The following is a 6,995-nucleotide window of genomic DNA, read 5'->3' as shown; positions in this document are numbered from 1 at the left end:
GATGGCTTCAGATTTTCAACATACGGTGTGGTGGCGCTGACTGGGAGGGGGCGCTTCGCTCCTGCCCCCTCCCCAAGTAAGATTTTCATACGTGAAAGTACGTTAATGGTTTTGGTCCCTGAGATGCTTCGATGTCACTACCATTCTCAAATAGCATAAGTTCTGGATGTTGGGTGCCATAGTTAAGAGTTCTGAGCAGCGCTTGTAACACTGTCTGAAGCTTATTTCCACCTACTGCAGCTTCACTATTCTCAAAGTAAGTGAGTGTCGTTTGTGGACCTGACTGCATTAGAAAACAATATGATATGTTACCTTCCTAAACAGCTTGACGGAGGCCCCTGAGGGGCGCTGTGATGGCCATGGACTCGGAGAAGACGCTTGGCTCCGACACCCTCCCCAAGTCTTATAGCACTGGTGTAGCCTGAGATCGCCCCCGACATAGGCGGCCGGCTCCCGGGGTCCGGCGGTACTTTTTGCCTTTTGATGACTCTTCAATTCTGGACCTTGTCCCACAATCCGTTTGACCTGAAGACAAGCTGTAGTGAGGCGCCCCTTTATCGTTTTAGTTGCCATTCCGCCCGCTTTTGCTACACTGTGCCTCTTCCGCCATTCAGCTGTTTTCCGCCCGCTCTTGCGACTACAGCGTCTCGCTCACCATGTAGTTGAGATGCGCCCGCTCTTGCGGTGCAGCGATAGGCGGCTGCCACAGGACTCTCAAAATGGCGGCCGGCTCTTCGGTTTTGGGCCTGGTCCACTAAAATGGCCCTGGGACACCTTGGAACTCGGACGCTTGTCTGCTAGGGCTTGGATCCCATTCTCGAAAAGCGTCCCCTCAGCCGTGAAGATTCTACAAAAGTCTTGGGGGCCTCCGACTCCCGCAGGCTTCTGGTGGGGAGCGGCTGCCATGATTGCTCGTGGAATGGCCACGACGGAGCTACGAGATGGTAGTGGTCTCATGCTGACGCCAGCTTTAGTCTGAAACATCCAGAAACACTGTAGACTACCAATTCGATCAGTTCCGGTAGCGCCCCAACATGACCCGGAAGAGAAGAACTTGCCCTCCCCTCTTTGACTGATGGTTCTTGTTGCCTGTCCCCTCTGTTGTCATTTAACAGAACTTTTTGGACTGCTGAAAGGGGTTGTGTTCTGAACGCTGGTTGGTGGAGACATTTAGACTATATTCTTGACCTACGTTGTCGCGTAATGCGTTTTATGACACGCCGCGTTAGCGCACCCGGAAGTGATCCGAGGCGCGGCGCGCAGCGCGTAACGTAAGCATAACAGGTCATGTGACTTGTTAATAAAACTTTTCATTGGTTCATTTTACTTTTGTTAATTTAATGATGAAAAGCTTGGTCATATGACCTAAAAATTACGCTTTTTATTATTTTCGAACAATATTTTTTTTTCAAACATATGTTATAATATTCCAGGCTAATGTACTTTCCCGGAAAATTTACAACTGTCTTGCAAGTAAAATATATTCCTTTTTCGAGAAAAAGGGCGTTTCTTCCTTCCATGACGGAGCCGTTGAGTAAAAGAGATTCGGCCTGCTGTCTTAGTCGCCGATACGCCTGATTATCAGATTCTTATCGATCACTTTATGTTGCAGACATGAAAAACACAACTGCCCTTGACCATTTATCTTTACTGCGTTCCTACATATTATACCTTTTATCCGTCATGTAATTGGACTGCTTTATTTCACTTGCCTTTTACTGATTCGAAAACAGTCACTAAAAGTAAAAACTTTACAAATGAAAATACTACTACCGTGTTTTGTTTTAAAAACCTTTATTGTGAAAATGTCAGTATACAAATACGGGCCTATAACCACGTGGGCCGGCCACGGAGCAAACTCAAATCGTATATGATGAGGAGACATTTACACTGTAAAAGAACGTAACGAGCGGGCCATTAGGTGACAAGAACAAAGGTGTCTAACAGTTGCGGTATCGGTGGACGTACATTTTGTAATTAAAATACGACAGGGCCACTTACAATAACATTTTCTAGATATACATTTGCGGGCAAAGAGTTACGAGTCCCATTTATACCGGCGCCATTTTGGGCGAGGCCGGGCAGGTCCAAGATATAGTCAAAATGTCTCCACCAACCATCGGCCAGACCAGAACCCCTTTCGGCCCTTTATGTTACAAGATGATGTCTTCCATTCAGAAAATATTGGTGGCAGCATTTTGAAAGGAAACAGAAACAGCCGTTCTCCTAGTGAGTTTCACATTGTTACATTTAGGAAGAATGTTGAAGAGTAGTATGTGGAAAATCTGAAGCCATTTTTCTACAAACTCTCAATCAGACTTGGATGGAAAAAAAAACCTGAAGAATGTACAAACTGAAAACCAATTTTTGTCTGTATAGCACCAACAGTAACGCTTGAGTCAGCTTTGTGTCAAGCCGCCATTTTCATTCAATCAATAGCGTCCCCCTGCACACATTCAGGGACCTGGTCGTGTCTTCAGATGAAACGCATTGTAGGAAAAGAAGCAGAAAGGAAAAGGAAAAAAGTTCCGCCGGACCTAGTGAAGCTGCAGCAGGTGCAAATAAGCTTCAGACAGTCTTACAAGCACTGCTCAGAACTCTCAACTGAGGCACTCAACATCCAGGACTTGCCATTCAGATCTTGGCGCCTTGTATTTTTGTTTTGTTTTTGATGGAGGGGAAAGAACAAAAAACAGACATTGAAAAAGGCTCAACAGTGCAGGGCGCCTTGTGCTGGTTCCGACCTATTCACACATCGGTCCGCTACTGACATCACCTCATAAACCAACGGGGCACCCCACGCCGACTTTCGGCGCAGCATTGTAGGATGGCCACACCAGTGCGGCAATTTGCTGGACACCACCTCGGTGCCATCCAGATCTCGGCGCGTTCATTCATTCAATAGCGTCCCCCTGCACACATTCAGGGACCTGGTCGTGTCTTCAGAAGAAACGCATTGTAGGAAAAGAAGCAGAAAGGAAAAGGCAACAAGTTCCGCCGGACCTAGTGAAGCTGCAGCAGGTGCAAATAAGCTTCAGACAGTTCTACAAGCACTGCTCAGAAATCTCAACTGAGGCACTCAACATCCAGGACTTGCCATTCGGATCTTGGCGCCTTGTGCTGGTTCCGACCTATTCACACATCAGTCCACTACTGACATCACCTCATAAGCCAACGGGGCACCCCACGCCGACTTCCGGCGCAGCATTGTAGGATGGCCACACCAGTGCAGCCACTTGCTGGACACCACCTCGGTGCCATCCGGATCTCAGCGCGTTCGAGTCACTGTGCCGGAAGAGTGACCGGAACTCAGCTGAACACGCCGTCTTTCGGCGCAGCATTGTAGGATGGCCACACCAGTACGGCAATTTGCTGGACACCACCTCGGCGCCATCCGGATCTCGGCGCGTTCGAGTCACTGTACCGCAACAGTGACCACAATTCAGCTGGACACGCCGTCTTTCGGCGCAGCATTGTAGGATGGCCACACCAGTGCGGCAATTTGCTGGACACCACCTCGGTGCCATCCGGATCTCGGCGCGTTGTGCTGCCTTCGGCCTATTCGCACATCGGTCCGCTACTGACGCCGCCTCACGTGCCAACGGATTTTCTACGCTTTTTGTAGCCCTATGTCGCATAACAGGTCATGTGACTTGTTTATAAAACTTTTCATTGGTTCATTTTACTTTTGGTTTCCTAAAGATGGAAGGCTTGGTCATATGACCTAAAAATAACACTTTTCATTGGTTTAGAAAAAATTTTTTTCCCAAACGATGAAAGCCCCACCTTGTTTCTGGATCATTCAGACTGAAGCTGGCGTCAGCATGAGAGCACCACCATCTCGTGGCTCCGTCGTGGTCATTCCGCGAGCAATCATGGCAGCCGCTCCCCACCGAAAGCCTGCGGGAGTCGGGGGCCCCCAAGACTTTTATACAATCTTCACGGCTGAGGGGACGCTTTTCGAGAATGGAGCCCAAGCCCTAGCAGGCAAGCGTCCGACTTCCAAGGTGTCCCAGGGCCATTTCAGTGGACCAGGCCCAAAACCGAAGAGCCGTCCGCCATTTTAAGAGTCATGTGGCAGCCGCCTATCGCTGCACTGCAAGAGTGGGAGCAACTCAACAACATGGTGAGCGAGATGCTGTAGTCGCAAGAGCGGGCGGTAAACAGCTGAATGGCCGCCACCTGGGGAGGCCCGTTCACGCCGCCTCCCCCCCCCCCCCCCCGGGCCGCCGCACGCCAATTTTCGGAGCAGCATTGTAGGATACCAAAACCAGTGCGGCAGTTTACTGGACATCACCTGGGTGCCTGTCGTACATGTTGTGTCAGCCATGTGACACTGGACACAGACCGCTACTGACGAGGCCTCCCCCCGCACCACCCGGGACGCCCCACGCTGTTTTTCTGTGCTGCATTGTAGGATCCCTAAACCAGTGCGGCACCCAGGCGACATCACCTGGGTGCCGTCCAGAACTCTGCACGTTGTGCTGCCTTGGGACTATTCGCACAACAGACCGCTACTGACGAGGCCTCCCCCCGCCCCACCCGGGACGCCCCACGCCAATTTTCGGAGCAGCATTGTAGGATCCCTAAACCAGTGCGGCACCCAGGCGACATCACCTGGGTGCCGTCCAGAACTCTGCACGTTGTGCTGCCTTGGGACTATTCGCACAAAAGACAGCTTCTAACCATTGTTGCTTTTTGTGTTAATAAATGTTTAAATGTTTTTAGTTTTTGTTCTGTTCATTATCGTTAAAAGTTAATAAAGTTTTATAACCTTACTTTGTTGGAGTGTTATCTATTTTTTGAAAAACGGGTGAATGGGGCCTTGAATCGGGTTATTGTCATGTGTGGGCTTTGGAAGTGTGCTGCTGCAGGATCGGACATTTCAAACTCAAATGCACGTTCTTTTTCTTACCTTTCCGAAGCATGGAGCGCAATAGCAGGCAGAGAAAGGGTGATGCACGTGTTGAACACTACCTGACCTGGCAAGTTGCTGGCAGTGCCCCCCCGCCCGCTCCTGAAAGAGGGCACACACACACCGCCGCCCCGAGTACTTCACAAATCTTTAAAAGACCATGCGCTTGTTCATGAGGCTTAAATGGTTTATCACCTCTTCTAGAACCCCTACATCGACCCTCTGACGTTTCATGGAAAAATTACCATGTAACACAATACCAAGCCCTATCAGCTGAAACCCCCAAGGAATCGTGGGGCATATTATCAAGGGGGTTTATCTCCGCTTTTTTGGCTTTAAAAACCATGAAAGCGGAGATAAAATTATTTCCCTATTATCAAGCTGTCGCTAACACCAGTTAGTGACAACTAAAAGGAGATAGCGACCATCTTGGGCCCGGCTTTGCATGTCAGTGATACTTATCACTAATGACATGCAAAGTGGCGTGCCAAGATGTTAGCGACTGGAAACAGTCCCTAACATCGCTACCTTCTATTACCAACTTTTGGAGATATTCGCGCTAAGCGCGAATATCTCCAAAATCTAACACCTGCCCTGAGCAGTTCTTAGCCATGTTATCCAATGGGAGGTGGATAACATGGCTAAGAGCATTAGGTCGATAATACATGAATATCGCTGACTTTTCTGCGATAATAGCAAGGTTTATCTGCGATAAAAATCGCCGATCTGCGGCGATAATTTTTGTCTCTAAACAAGTTATAGACAAAAATTATCGCTAGTTGTTAGTAATATGCCCCCGGGTTTTTGCTTGCAGAAATCGGGAGGCGGGAGACTAGCACTGAAATCAGTACTCACACGCCTGAATCAGGAGAATTGGCATGTCTGAATTCTCTACAGCTGGGGCCATAAACTACATCCGCAGGGGTAGGTGATAGCCTGGGACCAGCCTGGCATCTAAAATGGCTGCCGTGCACGACAAAATTGTGGCATTCGAAAAAAGGCAAGATGGCGCAGCCGCTGGAAGAGATATATCAACATATATCAGCCTCCTCAGCCACCCTCAGGAAACATAGGGGATTAGGATATGTCTCCCGCACCCCCTTATACCTAGTACTTTAATTAACGAAGCACAAAATGGCGAATTCCCGTTTCGCTACCAGTTTGCGGCCCAGTTCGCGGCCCGTGAAGCGCTTCTACCGTGAAAAATCATTTTTTTTTTATTTTCCCCACGGGACCCTTTAATAACCCCAACAACATTCCTAGGGGGTCAAGAGGGGGATACCTTGCCCCCTTTCATTAAATTCCCCCTTAGTTTTTCACCTTTTCTTCTCTCTCGATCCTACCGAGAGACAAGATGGCGGCCGCTCCGGACTGTCACGCAGCAAAAAAAAAAAAAAAGCTCACGCACAGCCGCTGGAAGAGATGTATCAACATATATCAGCCTCCTCACCCACCCTCAGGAAACATAGGGGATTAGGATACGTCTCCCGTACCCACTTATAACTAGTAATTTAATTTACGAAGCACAAAATGGCGAATTCCCGTTTCGCTACCAGTTCGCGGCCGCGCTTCTACCGTGAAAAATCATTTTTTTTTTATTTTCCCCACGGGACCCTTTAATAACCCCAACAACATTCCTAGGAGGTCAAGAGGGGGATACCTTGCCCCCTTTCATTAAATTCCCCCTTCGTTTTCCACCTCTTCTTCTCTCTCGATCCTACCGAGAGACAAGATGGCGTCCGCTCCGGACTGTTTAGAATGTTGACAGACACCGGAGAGCCAATCAGCTTTCTGCGCGCAAAGTTCCGATAAGCGAAAAGTAAGCGGACCGGATCGCTGCCCAGAGCGCTGTTACAGATATATATCTTGGTTTGAACGTTAATTTCTCAAAAACTACTGGAGCACATATATTGAGACCTAGCAAAGGCACATCGGGCTAACAGTCCCTACAATTTTGCCAAGTTTCGTGCAAATCCATTCAGCCGTTCGAGCTAAAAGTGAGTCCAACCGCCCTATGGAAAACTCAATGCAAAAAACGCGTTTTGGGACCCCCCTTTTTTCTCAGCCCCCCCTTGACAAA

This window comes from Lissotriton vulgaris, unplaced genomic scaffold (genome assembly GCF_964263255.1).
Source record: "Lissotriton vulgaris unplaced genomic scaffold, aLisVul1.2 SCAFFOLD_288, whole genome shotgun sequence".
Taxonomy (NCBI): Eukaryota; Metazoa; Chordata; class Amphibia; order Caudata; family Salamandridae; genus Lissotriton; species Lissotriton vulgaris.
This window is presented reverse-complemented; position numbering follows the sequence as displayed.